At 48.2% G+C, this 24,339-nt stretch overlaps 5 non-coding genes across 5 annotated transcripts; 1 reads left to right on the forward strand and 4 right to left on the reverse strand.

Annotated features, from left to right (window-relative positions):
- Window positions 1-6,534: 6,534 nt before the first annotated feature.
- Window positions 6,535-6,607, reverse strand: TRNAR-UCU. The gene has a single exon. It is a non-coding gene; the product is annotated as a tRNA-Arg (tRNA).
- Window positions 6,608-8,610: 2,003 nt separating this feature from the next.
- LOC123359661 lies at window positions 8,611-8,827 on the reverse strand. Its single transcript, XR_006575907.1, has one exon. It is a non-coding gene; the product is annotated as a small nucleolar RNA U3 (small nucleolar RNA).
- A 3,274-nt stretch (window positions 8,828-12,101) lies between these two features.
- On the reverse strand, window positions 12,102-12,318 carry LOC123359658. The gene has a single exon (XR_006575904.1). It is a non-coding gene; the product is annotated as a small nucleolar RNA U3 (small nucleolar RNA).
- A 1,413-nt stretch (window positions 12,319-13,731) lies between these two features.
- TRNAH-GUG lies at window positions 13,732-13,803 on the forward strand. Its single transcript has one exon. It is a non-coding gene; the product is annotated as a tRNA-His (tRNA).
- Window positions 13,804-18,825: 5,022 nt separating this feature from the next.
- TRNAK-CUU lies at window positions 18,826-18,903 on the reverse strand. Its single transcript has one exon. It is a non-coding gene; the product is annotated as a tRNA-Lys (tRNA).
- Window positions 18,904-24,339: the final 5,436 nt, after the last annotated feature.

A 24,339-nucleotide genomic window follows, 5' to 3' on the forward strand; every position in this document is an offset into this window, starting at 1 on the left:
CATCAGACTTCTCAACTGCAGCTGGATGTGGTTCTTGTTCTTCTGCACAGCACAGCTCCTGGAGAAGAGGGATCTGCAAATGTACATTCCTATGATACCTTTGTTTAATTGATGAAAACATAAACTAGACACTTAGAGGATTGGAACTGATTTCAGCTGATGGACAGGTTTGCTAGGTTTTTATGCATTTGAACAGCAAAATGTTGAGTGTTTACATTCATATAAAGCACCCCCGTATAGTGGAGCTCCTGAACAGAATGGAGAATGGAAATGAAAATGTTTTCCTTTGACCAACTACCACTGTGAGCAGCAAGAAGCACTCTATCACTGAGCTATACCCCACTGCTTCTCCCACTGACATAGCTGCCACCACTTGGGAAGTGGATTAACTACACCCACAGGAAAACTCTCTCCCATCAGCATAGAGCAGGGGTTCTCAAAGTGTGAGTGAGGATCCCAAAGTGGGTCATAACCCTGTTTTAATGGGGTCACCAGGGCTGGCATTAGACTTGTTTGGGACTGGGGCTGAAGCCAAAAGTCTGAGCCCCAGCATCAAATCACTCAAGCTCTGATTTTGCCTTCTCTAACTGGGGCAGGGCTCAGGCTTTGTCTCCCCTGCCTCTGCACAGTGGCTTGGTCCTTCTTTTCAGGGCCATGTAGTAAGGTGTTTGTTTTTTTTTGGCAGAAGGGGGTTGTAGTGAAAGGAAGTTTGAGAAACCCTGGCATAGAGCCTCTGAATATGTCTAGACTTGGCTCCCTGGGGCACTGTGGCAGATCAGACACTGAAAGTGCAGCCATGGAGACACCACACACCAGCCTTGCATAGCTGGCAAGAATCAAACCTCCACAGAAAGACGCCTGTTGTTTACTAACCCACCTCCCTAAGTCCTCAGCCACCACCACTTAACAAAGGAGCTTTTCTACACTATGGTTCTGGTCTCACTGAAGGGTCATTTCCAATTGTTTGCTCAGACCAGCATTAGGGAAAATGGTGCCCTGGGCAAAGCTTGTACTTTGGCACTTCCCCATTGCCCCTGGACGATCCCCACTCCCCCTTTACCGCTAGCTCCTGCACTCCCATCCCTTGCGCCTCCTTCACCCCTAACTCCTGCCCCCTCCTGTGCCCCCTTTGCCCTTAACTCCCTGTGCCACCAGCCATTGCCCCTCTCCTGCAGCCCCTTCACATGGCTCCAGTGCTGGAGCCCCCACACTTGTTCTCCCTTTCCCTGGGCTTTGGCATCACTAGCCGCTGATTAGCTAGTAGGGTTCAGTGGTCCCCAAAATGTGGGGAATGACTCCTAGGGGGACACAGAGGCACATTCATGGGGGCACCTCAGGGCCTGAGCCAGCCCCCATGGAGGGAGCAGCACTCAGCCCCACTCTGCCCCAGCTCTTCCCCAACCCCACACTCAGTCTGGACCCCTGGCCCCCAGCCCAGCCTCGACCCCCTTACCCCTGTCTGCACCCTTATTCCCAGCAAGCAACAGCCCCACTCCCAGCCCCGGTTCTCGACCGTGGTTTTCAAGGGGCCACAGCCATGGCTAAGAGGGCACAGTGTGAAATGCTTGGGGACCACTGTTTTAGGGTGACGTCCTCAATTGCTTCTATGCAATCCAATAAAAGCAATTCCTCACCCACCCACCCCTCCATCAGGACAACTAGGTCTGTTCTGCTGCCCTTCACTCATGCAGGAAGGATAATAACATTTCATTCCATTCAATCCTAAAGTGATTTGTAACCCACCACCAGCCAAAACTGGTCATTTTGGGGAAGCGGCCCCTTCATGCTGCATACCTAGGAAGAGCAGGGGTGTCTATGCAAACACGGTCTGTTCCTGAAGCCTTTCCCCCAGCTCCTCACTAGATGTGAGGGGGGAGCTCATTCAGCCCCTGATTCCGCTTAGTATTTAGAAACTCCTTATTGTCCCTAGCTCTGCTGGCCTTAGATTTCTCCTCCTGTCTCCTGCTTGTCAGCTCAGATGAAGTGGCTGAGTGGTGAAGGTGATAGACTGCTAATCCATTGTGCTCTGCATGCATGGGTTCAAATCCCGTCCTCCTTGAACGCATTTAGTCTTCACCCCTCCTTTGTAAACAACTGTCTCCCACCTTGGGTACAATGACAAAAGAAATAATGTTGCTTCTTGCAAACAAAAACCTTCTCAGAAACTCCAACCTCCCTTGCTTTAAATAAAATGTCTAAATCCCTGGTTTCTAAAAAAATTCTCTAGTCCTGTATTTCTTAGTTTTTATCTCAAAAGGTAACAACCTCATAATCTCCCCCAAACACCCTGGGGTGTCCCCAAACAATTAAAATACTCCCATCCTGAGCAAGGCCACAACAGTGAACCAGAGCTAGTGTCTAGGCCAAGCTGCTCTGAAGGAGGCAACTCCAACATTTTCTCCCTGCTTCCCTTGGAAAAGTCTGACTGAGAAAACAAAATTCCCCAAACTGAAAATTTTCTGCTGAAAAACCAATACTAGTCTGTTTGGGGACTTTGGTTTGAAAGTATTATTGTTATTATTCTCTTCTGATTTCTGAATCAGTTCAGTTCAGTCTTTGTCCTCCAGGTGTGTTTCCAGCTGCTGAATTGTGGGGGAGAGAGGCCAAGTCATGATGTCTCTTCCCCTCTTTCATAGTTTCTTCCAACTTGCTAGGAAGCTCCTTTGCGAGTCAAGCAGTGTCCATTGTCGCTGTGCTATCTCGGAGAAGCCTGCATTGTACACGGTTCCTGGGATAGTCCTTGGGAGTGTGGATCCCTTCAATGGGCCAGCAGTGAGTCTGGTGCCTCCATTGTTGCACCTGAAAGGCTGGTGGGGGGCATTTCCCAACCTCATAACATAGCTCAGTAACGCACACAGAGCAAAACTTCATCACTTCCCAACCAATGCAAGCACACACAATCCAACACGATATTAATGTTCAACAGATCAAGACTTTTGAAATGATACCACACAAGGCAGACTTTGTACAAACCATGTCATCATTATATGAGAGTGGTGATTATGGGGCTTCCAGGTGCTGCTTTGAGCACAGCCTGCTACACCTGGGCTTCCATTGCAATGGAGATGTACCCTTAGAGTCCATCTCTCCTGGGATAAAGATGGGAGCATGGCTGGCCTGGGTCATCTGACTTGGGCTCCTGTTGCTAAAGCTGAAGGGATAAAAACTGTGGTGCAGATATTTGTGTTCACGCTGAAGCCTGGGTTCAGAAACCCTCACCCCTCATGGGGCCTCAGAGGTTGGGCTCAAGCCCATATGTCTGCACTGTAATTTTATAGAGGTTGGGAGGGAGTTTAGCAAGTGGAAATGGTAAAACCACATTGAGGGGACTGGAACACTGACCTGTCAGCTCTTAACACCCAAACTTTCAGTAACTCTATTATCAGTGCCTGTAAGTGTAATTTAAACCGTAGGTCCATCTAGCTCTGAATCTTGTCTTCTGACAGTAGCCAATACCAGGTGCCCCAAAAGCCACTCCGTAAGGCACCACTGGGAGCTGAACCCAGAATCTCCTGTTTACAAAACAGGGGCTTTAACCAGCTAAACCATAGTACCTGTTGTTACTTAAAGCAGCATGTTTGCCCACACCTGACTCTCTGCCAATCCCCACTGGGCCCTGACAAGCTTTGCTTGTGTTTGGATTCTGTAAAGCAGAGGAGCAGGTGACGTTTTGCTCCCAAGGTGTGTGTGCAATTCTTTGGACAGGTCTACATAACAAAATTAGGTTGGTGTAATTACATTTCTTAGGCTGGCAATGCAGTTTTATCAACCTAATCCCAATGTAGATAGCACTTCAGCTGTCAGAACTTTCTGGAGCTATGAAAGGGGACGGGCTCAGGCTATGTAGCAGAAATGCAGGGCAGGTGAGTTCATGGCAGGCATGGTGGGATACTGGTGGAGGCCAGTTATGGTGATATAATGAACAGCAGCATTTAAACTGTCAATTTGTCACTTTAAGTTTGCTGCACAAAGCTCTAAGCCTCTCGTCTAGGTGGATTTATTTTGTCACCAAAACAGGGCAGTTTTGTTGCCAGACGTGGTATTGCAGTGTGTGCACCAGCCACAAGCTGCTGACCGAGGGAGTGTTGTGTGTTTTTCACACACCTGAGCAATATAATGATGCTGAAATAACTTTGTAGTGCAGACCTGGCCAAAGATTCACACACACACACACACACACACACACACACACACACACACAGCTTGCAAGGAAAACCTCACCTGCTCCTCTGCTTTGCAGAATCCAAACACAAGCAAAGCCTTTCAGGCCTCAGTGGGGATGGCAGGGAATCAGGTGTGGGCAGAGACTGTGTTTTAGCCACAGGCAGGCACCATGGCTTAGCTAGCTAAAACACCTGTCTTGTAAACAGGAAATCCTGGGTTCAACTCCCAGTGGTGCCTTGTTGAGTAATTCTTAGGGCACCTGGTATTGGCTACTCTCAGAGGACAAAACACAGAGGTAGGTAGACCTGTGGTCTAGCCCAGTGTGGCTTTTCTTAGGGTTTAAATTACACTCACAGGCACTGATAATAGAGTTACTGAAAGTTTGGGAGTTAAGAGCTGATAGGTCAGTGTTCCAAGCCCATCACAGATGACCCCTTCCCTCTGGGACAGGGGCAGGTCTCAGCTCTCACATGAAAGGGCTCATTGTGGCTGTCAGAACCTGTGGGCAGCTCATTTAGTTTGCACCGAGGGTTGAGTCCTGCCTTGTGCACCATGTGTGAGAATGAAAATCCTAAACCGCCCTTTGAAATAACAAATGCAGCAGGACGTGTTATTGTCCCTGCCCCAAAGCAGACAGACCAATGGAGAAATGCCATTGAGTCCAGGGTAATACTCCACTGCCATTTTACCTTGTTTGCTTCCTAAACTCCCTCCCAACCTTGAGGGCTCCCAGAACCCGATATTGAGCTTGAGCCGAGATGTCTACGGTGCAAATTTACCACCCCACGGCCCTAGCCTGGGAGCCTGCGCTGGCACGGGGCAGCCGTGGGTGTTTCATTGCAGTGTGGACATAGCCTAGCATTATGTCTACACTGCCATTAACACACCCAAGTCACTATTCTCAAACCCTGGGTCAGTTGATTCAGGCTTGTGGGGCTTGTGCTGCAGGGTTATAAAATTACAGCGTAGACACTTGGGCATCAGCCCAGCCTCCGAGACCCCACGAGGGGTGAGGGTCTCCGAGCCTGGGCTCCAGTCTGAGCCCCAGGAGCCCAAATCAGATCATCCAGGCCAGCCAGGCCACAGGGATTTTGTCACAGTATAGATGCCCTCTCAGGGTATGTCTACACTGCAATGTAAGCCCAGGGTTAGCAGAAGTCATGTCAGCAGCCCCAACACACAAACATAAACCACGAGGGAAAGTCCCACCCCCAAATCAGCTGGGCAGCATCCTTCTCCCTACTGTTCGTAAGTCTGGCAACCAAAAGTCCCTTAACATGAACCATCCTCGCTCTGCACCCCACTCACAGCTGTTGTTCTTAGTCAGTGCAAGCCCAGAGGTACCTCTGTACAGTTCACCTACCATCCTGGGTGGAAAAGGGGGAAAATAAGAAGGCACCATACTCACTATGTTGTCTAGGGACTCACTCATCCCACCATAGCCACCCTGTTTTAACATTGGTCTAACACCTAAATTTTAGTATTGACAGCCAGACCCTGGCCCACTTGGCTTTGGAACCACTGTCCCCTGCCTAGCACGTGCTATTGAATTGAGGGTGAGTCCTTCAATCGGGGTCTGCCAAGCACAGTTGTGCTGCCCTCGATTCACACAACAAGGATAACAACCCTTTATTTCTCCTGCCCCTATAACATGGAGACTGGGAATCCAACACCAGCCAAAAGTGATCATTTCAGCAAGCAACCCAACCTATTTCCAACATACTGTAAAATCCACATGCAGACTCGTACATGAAACCTTGCAAGAAAATCTTCCTGAGGGGGTCTGAAGCACCTGCTGCTGGAGGGAAGGAGGGAGCTGTGGGTTGGGATTGAGGGGCACTGGGAATAGGAGGGGGCTGTGGGTTGGGATTGAGGGGCACTGGGAATAGGAGGGGGCTGTGGGTTGGGACAGAGGAGAAGGGTGAAGAGGAGCAGGCTCTGGTTGGGAGTGAGGAGCAGTGAGCATAGGAGGGACTGAGGGTTGGGATTTAGGGGCACTGGGAAAAGAGGGGACATGGGTTTAGGCTGAAGAGCATCTTCATTTGGGGATCCAGCAGGACAGGTGAAGGCAGCAGGTGATTCTAATTCCTTAGGGATAGTGTGTGTGTGTGTGTGTGTGTGTGTGGTGCGTGCGTGCGTGCGTGCGTGCGTGCGTGCGTGCGTGCGTGCGTGCGCGCAGGGGAGGAACATGCTCTATGCCCAGAGGCCTTTATTCCTCCAGGCTGCAAGGACAGAGGGGCTGTCAGGAAGTTGCCCCTTCAAACCCACACACAAAAAGGCTCTTCTGAGGAAAGGGAAAATCCTGCAGAGAAAAAGTAACATCAAAGAGGACATGAGAAAGACAGTTTAAGATCTTCATGAGTAGTTTATCACCTGACCACGGATTTGAACTGTGGATCCTCAGATTAGAAGTCTGATGCTTTACCAACTAAGCTAGTCAGGCTCATGAAGCACAGGAGCAAGTGGGTGCAGAGGAGAAACTAGTCAAGAAAACAAGAGCAAGAAACAATAGGGGAAACCTGCTGCTCTCTCTGGCCCAGTCAACACTACGAGTTTATATCAAAACGTCTGTTAGTCTATAAGGTGCCACAAGACTCTTTGCTGCTTCTACCAACTGAGCTAGCCAGGCTCACATAGGAAAAGTGCAAGTTGGTGCAGAGGTGAAGCTAGTCAAGAAAATTCTTGGGTGAGTTCCCAAAGCCTGAAGGGTCAAAAATATTGTCACGGGTGGTTCAGGGTATATGTTCACCCCCCAAAAGCAAACGGAAAAAAATTGTTTCTCGCCTTTCTTCAATGTCACCGTATGTCTACTGGATGCTGCTGGCAGACGCGGTGCAGCAGCGCTACACAGCAGCATCTCCTTTCTTTCCCTTCCTGAGGGCAGATGATATCGGAGGACTGATATCTGTCATCGTCGTCCCGTGAGTGCTCCTGGTTGGCCTTAGTGAGGTCGGCCAGGGGTGCCTGGGCAAAAATGGGAATGACTCCCAGGTCTTTTCTTCAGTCCTGCCTGGAATATCATAGCAGGTGGAGGCAGCCCTCCCCTTCCTGCCTTTGAATTCTACTTGCAGAGGCAATAAAGTCAGTGTTGTTTCAAATTCATGTACTCTTTATTACTTCATCACATAAATGGGGGGATAACTGCCACAGTAGCCCAGGAGAGATGGGGGAGGAGGGAAGCAATGGGTGGGGTTGTTGCAGGGGCACCCCCTAGAATGACATGCAGCTCATTATTTCTGCCAGATGTCTGGGGCTCTGACCTGGAGCAGCCATTTGCTTCTCTAGTTCTTTAGTAGGCTTGCCTGATAGTTTAGCCAGGACTGCCTCTCCATTAGACAAAACTTAAAGAAGAGAATGATCTAGGAAGGCATTCCTATTTTTGTCCATATGCCCCCAGTCAACCTCACTGAAGCTAGCCAAGAGCACGCATGACAGCAGCAAACAGTACAGTATAACTTGCAACTATCATTGTTAATTAGCAAAGCAGCAGACAGTACAGTATGGCTAACAACCATCTTTGCTAACTTGCAAAAGGCAAGGGGATGGTGCTCTGTAGCACTGCAGTACCGCATCTGTCAGCACCATCCAGTAGACATACAGTGACGGTGAAAAAAAGTCTGAACGGGCTCCATGGTTGCCATGCTATGGCGTCTGCCCGGGTAATCCAGGGAAAAGGGCGCGAAATGATTATCTGCCGTTGATTTCATGGAGGGAGGATTGACTGACGACATTTACTCAGAATCACCCACGACACTGTTTTTGCCCCATCATGCACTGGTATCTCAACCCAGAATTCCAATGGGTGGGGGAGACTGCAGGAACTATGGGATAGCTATGGGATAGCTACCCACAGTGCAACGCTCTGGAAATCGATACTCGCCTCAGTACATGGGCGCACACCGCCAAATTAATGTGCTTAGTGTGGCCGCATTCACTTGACTTTATATAATCTGTTTCCAAAAACCAGTTTCTGTAAAATCGGAATAATCCCGTAGTGTAGACATACCCTGACACAGCTTTAGAACCCTCTACCCACTATACGGCCAAGAGACAGCAACTCTCAGATCCTGTGTGGATTGTCTGATGGGCTTGGGGCCAAGAGCAAACTGCGTACCCCCTGCCAGAGCAGGAGAAGTAAAAAATAGGGGCTTCCCAAAAAATGGGACGGGAAGAAGAGAGAAGCAAGTGGAAAAGGAAGAGAACGTGCAGACACAGAACCCTACCTAAATTCTGAAATAGATTACAAGAAAAAAAGAGAGAGAGAGCAGCATAAAGAAAACTTAAAAAACTTTCAGTAAGAACTGAATTAGAAACCTTTAAAACACCAGTTTTCACACTACCTTTACTTTTCTTCCCAATTCTACCAAAAGAAATTAAGACTTGCCACTAAACAACAGCTTTAAACAAGCTCAGATATTTATTTTTAAATTTGTTTTATAAGGACTAACCACTCAATCTGTGTTCTCTTCTTCTCAGCTTCCCAAAAGGAAAGCAAGAACAGTCATCAATAGCAGACAGCAAGTGCATTAAAACAACACTATCCACTAATCTCATGCTCAGAAAAGAACACTTTAACTCCTCATCGTGGTTAGCAAAGTCAGACACTTTCAACCACAATTCTCTAGTTACAAACTATAGAAATGATCCCTGAAAGTATAGTCTTATAAAGCTGTGCTCGGCTACACACCCAGGCTAATGTGCACAAGCTTTCTTCCCATGGTGAATGTTTTCATACAAGGGGTTTTACCCCCAGCGAATTAAAGAACAAAAATCTAAAACCAGGTTCCCATTTCATTAAGCACAATTGAGACAGCTTTAGAAGACTGGCCATTAGAAGATGTTTATGTCGCTATTTACAGAAACACACCTCCTGATTAGCATGTGGAGCTCCTAGCAACTAATCAAACCCTCTTGCTTTGCGATACCTCTCACAGGCTCCTCCTTACCACATGACAGCTTGTCAGGCACAGACAATCGGGACAGGTCAGCCCTTTCTAGCATGCTCCGCAGCTGTTTCTCTCCAGCTTGCTCTCAAATTCATCTGCACTAGAGGTTTTTGCAGGGTTCTATGTTACCGGTGGTACCTGCACTAAATCAGTGGGTCTCAACCTTTAGAGACACCTGTACCCCGTTCAGGAGTCTGATTTCTCTTGCATACCCCCAAGTTTTACCTCACTTAAAAACTACTTGCTTACAAAATCAGATGCAATATTTATAAAAATAAATCACTTGAATATAAGTATTGTACTTACATTTCAGTGTATAGTATAGAGAACAGTATAAACAAATCAATGTATGAATTTTAATTTGTTACAAATTTGCTAGTGCTTTCTATGTAGCCTGTTGTAAAACTAGGCAAATATCTAGATGAGTTGCTGTACCCCCTGGAAGACCATTGGATACCCCTGTTTGAGAACCACAGCACTAGATCACCCTTACTTTTAGAACTGGTGCCACTTGACCCAAGGCATTCTGAACCATTTCAGTGCTAGCAGACAGTGGCAACACAGCTGCACTAGGTCTGTTGTTCCTCCCTGCACAATTCCCACTTGGAAAGAAGATATCTTCTGGTCTGACCCTATTTACCATTGTGAGCTGCATAGGCAACTTTCTCTGTGTTATGTGAGCAGAATCCACACTATGGCCCTGAGGATGCCACATCGGCCGCAGCTGCTGATTGGGCCACAGGTTGAGAATCACTAGTCTATAATTTTGCAAAGTCCATTGCCACAGGCTTTCCCCCCCATGGCTGCTGTGAGACAAGAGCACATGAAATTCATAGCAATATAAATATGAGTGAAACCCCCCAAATATATTTACATAAAAACTAGACAGTCTCATTTTAAAACAAAGAAAAACACAGGCCACACAGGGAGTGGGACAAGAGTCTCCAATGATTTATACCCTCTCCTACCCGCCATTCAGCATAAGAATTAACCTAAATGGATCATGACTATTTAAATAGAGCATCTTTCTCCTACAAAGCAGAATAAGACAAAAGGTTGAGGCTGTTCCCCTTCACATTTGAGGGGGAGGGGGGAGGAGTAGAAGGATTTAGAGGCTCAATCCACTTCAGATTATGAAAGAAGCCAAGCAGACTAATGATTTACTCAAAACCCATCCCAGCAAAAAGAAAACCAAACTATCTGCACCTAAGCGTTATACAAGTTTCTAAATAAAGCTATTATATCTAACCTTCCTCATAACTAGATTTCTGGTTCACTACAAAAATGCCTTCTTTTATTCAGTATACAAAGCCTAACCACTCAGTCTGTGCTCTCCCCTCTCGCTTTTACAACTAGCAGTCTATACAGTAACTCCTCACTTAACGTTGTAGTTACGTTCCTGAAAAATGTGACTTTAAGTGAAACGATGTTAAGCGAATCCAATTTCCCCATAAGAATTAATGTAAATGAGGGGGTTAGGTTCCAGGGAAATTTTTTTCACCAGACAAAAGACTGTGTGTGTGTGTGTGTATATATATATATACACACACACACAGTATAAGTTTTAAACAAACAATTTAATACTGGTACACAGTGATGATGATTGTGAAGCTTGGTTGAGGTGGAGGAGTTAGAGGGTGGGATATTTCCCTTACTGCCAAATGATGAACTAGCAATTGGCTGAGCCCTCAAGGGTTAACTCTCCCACTCTGCAAGGCAGCAGGAATGGAGGGAGATATGCACATTTCCCTTAAGTACACTGCCTTGTTAATTAGATCAGCTTGCAGTGATCCCAGCTGCTGCAAGCTCTCTCCCTCCTGAGCCCTGCTCTATGGAAGATGGGGGTAGGGGGACACCCTGAGATTAGCAGGAGCAGGGGGTAGGGGGACACCCTGAGATTAGTCCCCCCTTCCTTCACTCCCCCCAGCACAGCAAGCAGGAGTCTCGGGGAGCAGCTCCAAGGCAGAGGGCAGGAGCAGCACATGGCAGGGGGACACAGCTGAACTGCAGGCAGCTGCTGCGCAAGGAAATTAGGGGAGTGGGGAGCTGATAGGGGGGTTGCCCGATCCATCCTGGTTCCAAGCCCCCACCAGCTAGCTGCAATGGGCTGCTCTTCCTGCAACCAGGAGACAAAGCAGGCGGCTGCCAAACAACATTAGAAGGGAGCATTACACAACTTTAAATAAGCATTTTCCCTAATTGATCAGCAACATAACAAAAGGTTAACCAGGATGACTTTAAGTGAGGAGTTACTGTAGGAGGGTTTAGGTCAGCTCAGGGGTGTGGATTTTTCATTTACCTCAGACAGAAAAAAAGAGTAACAGAAAAGAGAAGAAACAAGATGGGAAGGAAAACACCCAGTGGGGCATGGAAGATGTTGACATATGCAAATCCCTCATGTAAACCCCTCCACCCATTGCAGGGTTCCCCAGTCTTTCTCCATGGCAGGGGTTCTGTGTGTTTGATTCCACCCATAGCAAGGTCCCCCATTCTCCCCAATGGCAGGGGCTCTGTGTGAACCGCTTTTCTCCCCATTCCACCCTCTACCCACTATAGGGCCAGGCGATAGCAACTCTCAGATCCTGTGTGGATTGTCTGATGGGCTTGGGGCCAAGAGCAAACTGCATACCCCCTGCCAGAGCAGTAGGAGTAAAACTAGGGGCTTCCAGAAAAATGGAAAGGGAAGAAAAGTAAAGCAGAGAAGAAAGTAGAAAAAGAAGAAAAAGTGCAGACACAGGACCCCACCTAAATTCTGACATAGATTACAAGAGAAAAAGATATAGCAGCATAAAGGAATATTAAATTTTTTTTAGTAAGTACTGAATTAGAAACCTTTAAAACACCCTTTTCACACAAGATTTACTTCTCTTCCAAATCCTATCAAAACAAATTAAGTTTTGCAATTAAACAGACTATCAACAAAAACTATAAACAGATTCATGAAACAGAAAAACCCCAAAACACATTTTTAAAGTTGCTTTGTAAGGTCTAATCACTCAGTCCGTGTTCTCCCCCTCGCTACTCTCCAAAAGGAAAGCAGGAACGATCATCAACGGCAAACAACAGCTGCATTAAAGCAACACTGCCCGCTTGTTTCGCGCTCAGAAGAAACCCTGCAATTCCTGCTGTTGGTTAGCGAGATCAGACACTTGAAGCCACACTTCCCAAATTACAAGTATCAGAGGGGTAGCCATGTTAGTCTGGATCTGTAAAAGCAGCAAAGAGTCCTGTGGCACCTTACAGACTAAGAGACGTTTTGCAGCATGAGCTTTCGTGGGTGAAATGACTCCAGTGGAAGACTTCAAAGCAAGAACCCTTAACACACAATTCTGTTCAAAGACAGACAAGTCTTGCAGATGCCTTCCTCTCCCTGGTTTCCCCTCTAATACTCCTAATTCCCATAAACCCACCCACTGACCTGGACTACCAATCTCTCACTGTTAACTCTTACAGCAAAACAGGGCAAAGAAAGCCTATTCAAGCGCTATTCTGCAGCCCCGAGGCTCTTTTCTGCTACTTCCCGCAGAACTAGCTCAAACAGACAGTCAATTGCATCAAAGCAATTCCTCGCCATTTGGGGCATTGGTGCCCCTTAGTCCCTCTGAGGTGATCGGCTGGTTCCTTCTGGCCTGAAACGCTAGGAATCTGACTCAAAGGGCCACAACCTTCCTCTTCTTCTGCTCCTATGAACTAGCCCTCGTCTGGGCAAAACGTTGACCGTTTCCTAAGTTAAAACACTGGTGTTTTCCCAACAGGAAAGGGATGGACAATTTCTCTTCTGTGGGAAGATGAGGGAAACCATGCAATCACCTTCTGGGAGGTATATTAAGGAGGGCGGCGGAAGAACCCTCACGGACTAGACTAAGAAAGCAGCTCTTGAACTGACCTTCCAACAATGACAAACTAAAATCTGCAAGAGCAGCTTTTCAACTCAGGGGCCCAATAAGAAGCCGTTACCAATAACTAACCCAAGAGTTACAAATGACTCCAAACCAGACACTCTTAGGACAAACCAAACGTTAACACAAACAACAATGCATTTCTTTGCTGCTCTTCAACCGTGATACTCTCCTCCACCGTTCCTCCCCAAAACATACAAAACCAAAGAGCCAGCAGAATGCACATCACAAAACAGTCCCCTGCTAGCTAGGAAGCCATCTCACTAACATGAGAATCTTAAAGAAAAAAAAACATTTTCAGAGCTCTGAGCTTTTTTCATATACTATAGAAAAGCTTCAGCCAGTGACACCAGTTCAGGTAGCCCCCTTCTGTTTTTCTCACAGCAGGCAAAGCCTTGCCAAAGCAAAGCCTTAAAAAATTGGGTACAAACTCATAAACATTCCTCTCCATGGAAAAATGCAAAGGGAAATAGGCTGGCCAGGGGCATGAGGACAATGGCCCAGACAAACGGGGAGGGACTTGGTCCAGGGGTGGAGGAAGACAGAAAAAGGGACAGGCATGGGATTGGCTTCCTGTCTTTATTCCTTTGCTCAGCATTTTACCTGTGACTGTAATGGGGAGACTTGAGAAATACCTGTGACGCCGGCGAGGTAGGTGGCCGCCCCGAGAGCACAGAGCTGAGCATTTTCGACTGGGTTACTGCCTACACCCCCAGTGCCTGGCCGTGATCGTATAGTGGTTAGTACTCTGCGCTGTGGCCGCAGCAGCCTTGGTTCGAATCCAGGTCACGGCGTTGCTTTTTGGTGGGGAGGGGCTATCCTGCAGCACGCCTCGTGGATCAATCTGATGGCGTCCGTTTGCAAAGAAAGCCAAAAGCAGTGCTTTACGTCCTGGAAAGGGCTGTGTTTCGAATGTCCTTCCAGTGCGCGCTGAAGGGAAGGATCTGCGTGCCTGGGAAGCTGTGTCCCTCCAGAGGCGCTTGAGAAGCCAAAGGGGCCATGGGTGAGTTTGTGATGAGGTGAGTCTGAAGTGTGGAAGGGGGAGGGTGGCAAGAGGAGGTTTTGAGAGGAAAAAAGGTGCTGCTGAGCTGGTAGGTGAGGGCAAGGTCCCAGGCGGGTGTTGTGTGAGGAGCTGTGTAGGCCCGAAAAGGCGTCCTGCTGGGCAAGGGCAGGTGAGGAGGGCCAGGGCTTTTCCCAGGGCTGTTGCTGAGGCCAAAGCCTTTGGGAAGCAGAAGAGGGCCATCTCTCTTTCAACACCTACATCACATCTGGTTTTTAGACACCATCACCCTCATCTAAAGTTTCAGGTTTCCTACAACCCTGTGCCTTCTGAGGTGTTCTAATCTCCCCCCTCACTTATTAGATGGACACTAGGACAGAGGCAGAATAGAGACACTTAGCTTAATGAGAACCTCAAACTCCCGCACGGTGGGCCACAGAGTCAAGCAGCCAGCACTCACAATCGGTACCGGCCTTGTTTGGGATTTTTTCCCCAAACTAGCTCAGCACTCAGGGTGTTGAGCCCTTCTGGAAATCTTGCAAAAGAGTTTGGAGCCTGAATGGGTGTTGAGTTCTTAAGAAAACCATGTTTTTGTTTTGTTTCCCCAAGAAAATTGGGGACAAAAGATTAATCTATGGTGAACCTGGATGTTTATTGCTGTTTTCGTTCAGCTCCACTAGGCTCTTTCGAAAGCTGGTCCGTTCCCCATTACAGAGGGTCCAAGCAGAGAGAGTGAAGGAACCCCTGTGCTCAGCATCACAACCTGAGCCTGAGGAAAAGCACTGAAACACACTCAAATGACGCTTTAGGTTCATCCATCAGAATCACAAGAGCAAGACAAAGACATCTCAAGAGGAAGAGTCCTCGGCTTTCATTTACCCCATCGCAACCCTCTTCACTTCTTCTTCTGCCTACCTAGAGGCTCGTCCAGGAAAATCACTCAACTGATTATAATTTGGGCAGAGAAACCCAGGGAGGGCTTGTGCTCCCCCTCCATGTGAGCGGATAGCACTCTGACTTCGTCTACGGGGTCTCTCAGCTTTGGCTTCCCCAGTTTGTCAACTCGGTGCAGGCAGGAAGCAGGCTCTCCTCGGCTTTGGCAAGCCACTTTCTGTCCAAATTGGGAAACCGGTCCAGTCTCCATTCCCCTGTGAGAACAAGAGCAGAGAGTTCACCAGCTGAACCCAATCCCAGGCATTGAAAAAAATGGAATTATGCTTCCCGTTCCTCCGTCAGGATCACCAGGGAAACACACCAAAATCCCAAGAGGAACAACTCGTCTCTGTTTTATTTACCCCCAACGCAATCCTCTCCGCTTCTTCTGCCTCCCTCGAGGCTCTTCCAGGGACAAAACTCATTGAGCTGATAGGATTTGGGGGATGGAAACGGAGAGAGGGGGTTTGACACCTCCTGAGAGGATGTGGACGTGATAGAACAGCTCTCTCGGTTTTAGAAGCCTCCTAGCCTGGCTCTTTTGTTGTCAATTCTGTGCCATCAGGAAGCAGCGAAAGCAGGGTAGGTAGGGCACCCGGTGACGTTGCACTCCATACGTTTTATGAAAAGATGCTTATAAGTGTGAGTATGATGTAAGTGGAATATGCTTGATGCAAAAGGTCTCTTGTAAGGTATCATAACAAAGGTTCTAACCTACTGAATATATGCCTCCTATTTGTATGCATGTCTCATTCTTGTCTCTGAAGCTGGAAATATGAAGTCTAACTCTGAGGTCCTATTGTAATTGTGCAAAGCGTGGGCCACTAATGGCGGTTTAAAACCTTGACGGCTCCCATTGACAATTGGTTGTAAATGGTTTATTGACCTGAAAACCTTCCTGTGTACGTGTGGGCCAACCCAGGAAGAATGGAAAGTAGGGGTCTTACAGAGACCACGATAGTGGAATCCATCTTAAATCTGGTATTTTTCCGTTTAGAAGGAAGGGTGAGGACCCGGAGAGACAAAAGATTCCCGCCTTATGCCAAAGCTATAAAAGGGGGTGAAGCAGGACAAAGGGGCTGCCAGTCATGAGAAAACCCCTGCCAGTCATGAGAAAACCTAAGATGTCTGCTGGAAGTAACAAAGACCGAAGCAGGGGAAAGGATTGGGCCCAGACTAGGCAGGAGTCTAGTCTGTGAAAGAAGCTGATTGGAACACCTCTGAGGGTGAGCTATTCCCTGGAATCAGTTTCTTAATGTATTAGGCTTAGGCTTGCGTGTTTTGTTTTAGTTTGCTTGGTGACTTCCTTTGTTCTGTCTGTTATTACTTGAAATCACTTCACTCCTACTTTTTAACCTTAATAAAAATGACTTTTGTTTATTAATAAACCCAGAGGAAGTGATTAATCCCTGGGGGAGCAAACAGCTGTGCATCTCTCTCTATCAGTGATCTAGAGGGTGAAGAATTTAGGAATTTACCCTGTATAAGCTTTATAGAGAGTACAAGGGATTTATTTGGGGTTTTGGATCCCACTGGGAGCTGGGTGCTGGAGACAGGTGCAGAGCTGTTTTGAGTTAAAGTCTGCAGCTTTGGGGGTGTGGCCCAGAGCCTGGGTCTGTGTTGCAGCAGGCTACGGTGTCTGGCTCAACAAGGCAGGGTTCTGGAGTCCCAAGCTGGCAGGGAAAACGGGCTCAGAAGTAATTTCAGTCCCTAGGGGATCTCTGTGACCGAACCCATCACAGTGGCGTAGTCGAGCAGGATATGTGCACAGCTGATTGCTTTGAGACACTGGTAGTGATTTTTAAGCGTGTTGCCCGGAGGACAGACAAAGTGCTTATTCGGGAAAGGGAAGATGACAACTTTGGTTGCCAAATTGGCTGGGAAAGCTCTGGATATAGTCAGTAAGATGCCTATTGCTGATGCTTCAAACTATGGTCTATTTAAGGAATTGGTTTTGAAACAGTTTCAGATTAGGCCCGAAACCTAGAGGGTTAAATTCACAACTCTTTCAACTCCCAGAGCCCTTCTACAGCACAGATGATTTGTATACACCTTCACCGTGAGCCAAATTGGCAGGTTTCCGGGAGCCCTGTGAGTCCGATGTTGTTTTAGTCTCCCTGCTGATTTATTAGGAGAATAAAAGATGGACACCAGAACTGAGGCAGACTACGGACACCGCATTCTGAGAAAACAATGGTGAACCTCCATCTCCAGCAGTGAGGGCCACATAGACAAGTAACCAGCACCCACAATCTTTACAAGCTTTTTTCCAAAATAACTCATCTTTTGGAAAAATAGGTTGAGCCTTTTTGACAATCTGGCTAAAGATTTTAGTGCCTAACTGGGAGCCTAGTTCTTCTGCAAATCTGGCCCTAGCGGTGAGTGTGAGACCTTCTGAAAATTCTGGCCAATGTGTCTGGAAGCTCCAAGAAGCATCGCAACTTTGAACATTTACTAGAACAGGATGAACAAAACCTTCCTTCCTTGACCTACAATCACCTTGATTCCAGGCTGAGGTTTCAAGAGAATTGATTTGATTCTTAGATGCAATGCGAAACAAACACCCTCCTGTAGACATTGGAAGAGGGAGGCTGAAATGGATCTGCCACTAAACCACGTTGCCTTTCATCAGTAGCCACCTGAGCAAGAGGGTAACCACTGGCCTAGAGGTGAAAGGCCCATAGCCCATGCTCAGAAGCCTTCAGCGGCTAGATCTTAGGAATGGAAAAGCTTAATGATCTTTCTCCGGGGTGTTACTTCCAAAGACTTGTATATAGCGCTGGGTGAAAGGCTTTTGGATGAATATTATATTTAGTGAAATATTTTGGAGGACCCAAAATGATTGTTTGGTTTGGTTTGGTTTGGTTTCACCAAGAAAAGTGAAAAGAAAAGAAAAAGATCTTGGGTCAAAGTGCAATGTTGTTCTAATTTAGGTTAGGCTCGGTAAGAAGGAAAAACTAAATTGTTTGCACAAGTAAGTGTATTTGTGTAAAAGGGTGCAGAGGCTGGGCTTTAAGGGGCAGATAGCCATATTGTAGTAGTTGGAAGCTTTGCTTTCCCCATGGCCTCCAAAGAGTTTCCAAGCATTCTAAAGGAGGCCAGGAAGTTGTATTCTTCCGGTTGGACTCCAAGCGAGGAAGGCAAGGTAGACTTTTGTTGAAGAGGGTAACTCCCTGACCGGGAATCGAACCCGGGCCGTGAAAGCGCCAAATCCTAACCACTAGACCACCAGGAGATGACATTTGGGGGGTTGGGCATAACTTTCTAGGCCTACTTTCTGTCCAACTGAGGCCATTCGTTCGTCTTCAAAGGAGGTTAACACAAGCTCTGAGCTCTTCGTTTCCTTATGGTTCCCTTCCTATTTTTAGCACTGATATGAAAAAGAAACAGAAAACATATTAAAACAATTTCCAGTATTGTTATACATTGAGGCCACGTCTTTTTTTTTTAAAAACAGTTTTATTGCTATCTTGTTTTACTCTCCATGGGCTTACAGAAATGTACGAGGGATGAATAAGATGTGGTGGAATTGTCAGCCTTAAGCAATCTCCATCCCAATGAAGAGGGCTGGTAGAGGATTTGAGAAAGAAGCAGTTATCTCAACTACTGAGCGCTGGCAAAGATATAGAAATAAGTAGAGAAGCTCTAGATGGCTGCTCAGGGGGTGGGGGGCAATCAGCTTCTGAAAGGTTATTTTTTCCCTCTCTTGCCTGGGCTAGAAGAGACTCAACTCTCTTAGGACCATGGAATTGTCAATGTGTCTTGTCTTCATGATGTACTAAAGGTCCGAGACCGCCTCAGCTGGTTGAGAGGACAAAGAGTGGACTCTGTTATGCTCTGAGACTCTAAGGGAGAGAGTGATGTTGAAGAGTGCAAGATCAAACACCCAACGTGGGGCTCGAACCCACGACCCTGAGATTAAGAGTCTCATGCTCTACCGACTGAGCTAGTCCTCAAGGGTTTGCAAAGGCACAGACAGTGCAAAAGAAGAGCGAAGGAAGTTTCTTTGCGTGCTGAGATTCGTTTCCTGACATTTGCCTTCTTTCCTGGTTCCTTCGCTCTCCAGCTAGCAAACAGGGCCCGTTCCAAGGCTAGTTAGATGCTGGTGTCTAGACCAGAGAAGTGGGGTTCATCTAGCAGCTGCTCAGAGAAACCTGGGTGGGAGGGTGGAATTTAGGATTCTCCCACCAGGAGGAGGTGCTGTTTCTCAGAAAAAGCTTCTCAGCGCCCAAAGAGGGGGCAGAGAAGACAGTTCCCCGCCGGCCGCCAGACACATCTTTTCGCAGGGAATCAGAACCCCCTGGGGTAAAACTCCTCCAAGGATGTGCGGCTCCAGGAATGTCAGAGAAGGGAAGGACTGTTTGCTTTAGGAGGTGGGTGTGGGAACCTGCAGGTCCTTAGGTCCCTCCAGCGTCCGATGAAAGCATTTGGGGGGAAGGGGCCAGGATAGACAAAGAAAGGAAAGACGGGCTTGCAGCTCCTGTGCAAACACCATGTTGCCAGCGGTCCAAGAGAAGCGGGTGGGGGTTCGAGCATTTTGGCTGCTTCCTGAGGGCACGGAACTCACAACCTGGCAATGCTCAGAGCCCCGTTCCTCGGGAGTTTTCTTTGTGTTGGTCTTGTGATGCTGAGGGAGGAAGCTGAAGCATCATTTGAGTTTGTTTCAGTGCCTTCGGTTGGGCTAAGGTTGTGACCCATTCATATATATAGTATGAACTATATACACTAACTATACTACAAACGAATAAAGTTAACTACAACTATATAAATCTGAACTATATATACAAGAATTAACGAGAGAAACTACGAGTAGCTAGGGAAGTGGAGGTCAGCTAAGCTGCACTCCACTGTTCCAACGACCAACACGGGCAGTAAGAAGGAACTGAGGGGCGGGTGGGTCAGCAGGGGTATATATCTGGCGCTATAGCGGCGCCACTCCAGGGGGCGCCCAGCCGACCCACCGAGTGTTGCTAGGGTAAAAATCTTCCGACGAACGTGCACACGGCGTGCGCACACCTAACTGGAATGCATATGAGCAATCACTCGAAGAAGAACTCCTTCTTTCTTGTATATTGCAAAGAAACCTGGTGTTATTTTTCACCAAGGAAGCTGGGAGATGTTTGAACACAAAGTATTGCAGCTTGGGAACAATCCCCCAGAAATGGCATCTTCCACTCCACAAATCAGTAGCAAACAGTTAATATTAGTGTTTGTCTGAGAATAGAGTGAAGGTGAGTGTTTACTCCGACACCTCAGTGAGTGAGACAGACAGAAAGAGCAAGGTTGTTCTGAAAGACAACGGATCTGTCTGGAGGCAAACAGACCTTGAGAATGAGCAAGAGTGTGAAAAGAGGTTCAAATGTGGGTTAGGTGTTAGTTAGGTTGGTCTGACAAATTTCAAGAAAATACCAATGCTCATAGACTGATGCAGACACGGCCTTACAACTCCCCCACTGCCAGCTCCCGATCGGTGTCAGAAGCTCTCCCTTTCCTGCTCCCCAGCCCTCAGCCCCAGGAACCACTGTCCTCTGCTTCCCCCTCTGGCCCCACCAACTTTTCCTCCCATTTCTGGGTTCCTCGACCCAGGGGCCAGACACGGGGTCCTACTCACCGCAATGCTCTCCACGAGGGCTGCTTTGGAGACCTGGGGCTCCAGAGAGTCCAGCTCCTGCTGCTGTGCCAAGAAGCACAGACGTGGGACAGCATGGAGGAAGCCGAGCTGTTGGGCCCTGTCCTCCACCAACTAGGAGTGGGGGAGAGAGAGAGAGATGGTTAGGTGAGGACCTCCACATGGGCGCCAACTTATATGGGCTCCTGGGGCTTTAGCCCCAGGAATATTCACAGTCATGGGCTCTGCTCCACCAATATTTGGAGCTAGGTTTCTCCCCTGCTTGGAGCGCCCCGCCCCCGCCCCCGCCTCTCACCACCCCCCCGCCGCCGCCGCCAGGGCTGGAGCTTCCCCCCCTCCACCCCGGAGCTTCCCTGCCTGAACATAAAGAGTGCGCAGCGCGCGTCTCTCTCCCTTGCTGCTGCTGCTGCCGCCGCCTAAGGGCTACAGCATAAGAGCAGTGCTAGCTGCTGTAGCACCTCAGGAGGGGAGGGGACCCTGCCGTTTTTGGCAGCCCTCCCCTCCCGCTACCTGGAGGAGACACGAAGGGGACTTCCGGCCAGGAGACGGACATCACTCACCTTAGCAGCTGCTGGGGCTTCTGTGAGTGTTTGCCCTGCAGACAGTCTGCTCCGAGGGAGAGGAGGCTCCCCAAAGTCCTGCCTGGCTTGGTGGGGAGCAGTTCCAGAGCAGCGCCCAGGGACTCCGTGACACCCGGTACCCACCACAGGGGAGGCGAGTGGGCTTTCTGGACCTGAGAGAGTCCCTAGGAGCATGTGCAGTGACTGTGGTGCAGAGTGAGTGTGCTGCGGGGAGCGGGGGGAGGAGGGGTCCCTCCCCTGGAGCTTGTGGCTGCCGGTAACGGGGGCGGGGCGGGAGTCCTCTCTGGCCATAGCCCTGGGGCAGCCTGTCTGCATCCCAAGTTCCTTATCCCCAGCCCTGCCCCACCCCAGTCCCTGCACCCCCAGCACCCCAGCCCTGAGCACCCTCCTGCACTGTGAACCCCTCATCCACAGCCCAACCCCAGAGCCCTCACCTGAGGGGAAAAACGTGCAACTTAAATTTGGTGGTCAGTTTAGAGTATCATTTTGTTTAACATGATACTTGACTATTTTACACCCCTTTAAAGTATATAACTAGTCATATACAGGTGTTACAAAGTGGGAATGTTCTTCTCTGAATACTGTGTGAGTGCCTCAGTTTCCCCTGTGCATTTCTCAAGGATCTAGATGGTGGGATAAGGGGGTGTGATTGTTGCAGAGCCCTAGAGGGACAGTGTGAGCTGTCTGCACAGAGAATGGCTGCAACCCTGACTCCTGGTAACTGATGGCCTGGGCCACTCTCCTGCAAGGTGCCAACTGAAGGTGTTGGAGAACAAAGAGATCAGATGGCCTCCTAATGCCTGGAAAATAGACAAAGGCCAGAGGAGGGAGTGTCAGTGCCTGTGTGGACTTCTGGGAAGTGCATGGGGTGGAAGGGGATGCTGGGATGCTTTGGAACAACTCCATACAAAGCCAGTCAGGACTCTGGGGGAGCCTCCTCTCTCGGAGCGTACTGTCTCCAGGGCAAGAAGCTTACACCTTCCTGGGTCTGACCTCGGAGCATTCAGCCCTTCCACACCATGCGCTTTCCGCAGTGAGTCTGCCCAGGCAGGTCCTGGGGCAGCCAGAGGTCCCTGCACCCCAACTCTGCAGTCAGATGTGACTCTCAGCCAGACAGTAAAACAGAAGGTTTATTAGATGATGGGAACACAGTTTAAACAGAGCTTGTTGGTACAGAAAACAGAACCCCTCTGTCAGGTCCATCTTGGGGGGTGGGGAGCCCAGACCCAAGTTCTGGGTCTCTCCCCATTTCCCCAGCCAGCTCCAAAATGACACTCCCTCCTCTGGCCTCTGTGTCTCTTCCGGACAAGGAGGCCACCTGATCTCTTTGTCCCCAACACCTTCAGTTGGCATCTTGCAGGGGAAACTGAGGCACCCACACAGTATTCAGAGAAAATATTAAGAACATTCCCACTTCATCACAACAGGTGCAACAAAATATAATACTGTATATTGAAGTAGGCAAGTGCTGCTTCTGAATTTCCACTTTTAATTGACCCTTATAATCTTGTGGCACTGACGCGTTGTAGCTTCATTTTATATCGGCTTACAGGGCGGGAGCGGGGGGGCCCCACCATTTTGGGCCCCACCAAAAATTATACAAACCTGCCACCTATGGCAGGGATGGTGCCTGTAGCCTCTGTTTGCCAGAAGCTGGGAATGGGCGGCAGGGGATGGATCACTTGATGATTCCCTGCTTTGTTCATTCCCTCTGGGGCACCTGGCACTGGCCGCTGTCAGAAGACAGGAGGATACTGGGCTAGATGGACTTTGCGTCTGAGCCAGTCTGGCCGTTCTTATGTCTCCCTTGGCGCAGCAGTGACACCCAGTGGGCAGTCAGAGTAATGCACAGAAGGTATTTTCCTTGGCGCAGCAGTGACACCCAGTGGCCAATCAGGGTAACACACAGAGCATGTTTCCCTTGGAGCAGCAGTGACACCTCATGGTCATTCAGGGTAATGCATAGAATGTGTTTCCCTTGGTACAGCAGTGACACCCAGTGGCCAGGTGGCATAATGCACAGCGTGTGTCTGCCTTCTAGGAGCAGTGACTCCCACGGACCAGTCACGGTAAGGCACAGAGTGTGTTTCCCACCAATCTGGGTAATGCACAGAGCATATTTCCCATGGAGCACCAGTGACACGCGGTGACCACCAGGGGTGGCATCAGACTCTTCTCGTTTGGTGGGGGACTGAGGTGGGCTAGACAAAAAAAATTGGAGGGGCTGTGCCCCCCATCACCTGGCCCCACCCTTCACGGGGGCTTTGCCTCCCATGCCTCTGCTCCTGCTCACTTAAAGGCCAGGCTCATCTCCTCTCCCCCCGGCCAGGGGTTAGAGCAATACAACCTTTATTAAAATAAAATAGTAAATAGGGTTTGCTGTCCAAATTTTAGTATTAAATCCAAAGTTCTTAAAGATCCCATCAATAACCAAAGCCAAAATAAAAAATTGAAACCAAAAACAATGTTTAATTTAAAACCCAAACACTAACAAAAACTTTGTTTTTAAAAATAAAAAGTAACAAATACCATAAATTAATAATTTCAACATTTTATCAAAAAGGTGTGCTACAGCAGGATGATAAAATAACATAAAATAAATAAGCCTGACCACTAAAACCTCCTATAAAGGAATCGAATCCTTGAATACTGGCCAAATCTGTATAAAATATGCAGAACAATGTCAAAACTGGTGTTGTAGGTCAGCCATTCGAATCCAGCAAATGTCAATTAAATCTCCATTCCAACTTAAAAAAACAAAACAACCCAATAAACCAAAACAGTCACAGCCTGAAACAAACCTACACAGAAGCAAAATTAAACCTGTGCCAACATTGGAACAAATGATGTAAATTTCTAATTCTAACTTCTTGTTTCTCCCAGGAGGAAAGTGTTTTGCACCCCAGTAACCAGGCTGTCACTGCAGCTTTCCTTTCACTAAATAAGATTTTTAACCAAATATAAATTGCCCTCAGATTTCTCTATGAGAAACTGAAATTGTATCTTTGTACTAATATCCCAAGTGTGCAAGTCCATCCCCTCAGAGCAGCCCCACCCTGAGCCCAGGGGAGACTCCCAACTGGTTTGTGCATTTGTAACCCTGGGGCCTGAAGCTGATGAAAGAAAGAGAAGTGAGCCATCTTGGAGCTTTCCGAAACTACCTGCTGGGAGCAGAGGGACTTGCCTG

Source organism: Mauremys mutica, unplaced genomic scaffold (assembly GCF_020497125.1).
Source record: "Mauremys mutica isolate MM-2020 ecotype Southern unplaced genomic scaffold, ASM2049712v1 Super-Scaffold_100166, whole genome shotgun sequence".
Classification (NCBI taxonomy): Eukaryota; Metazoa; Chordata; order Testudines; family Geoemydidae; genus Mauremys; species Mauremys mutica.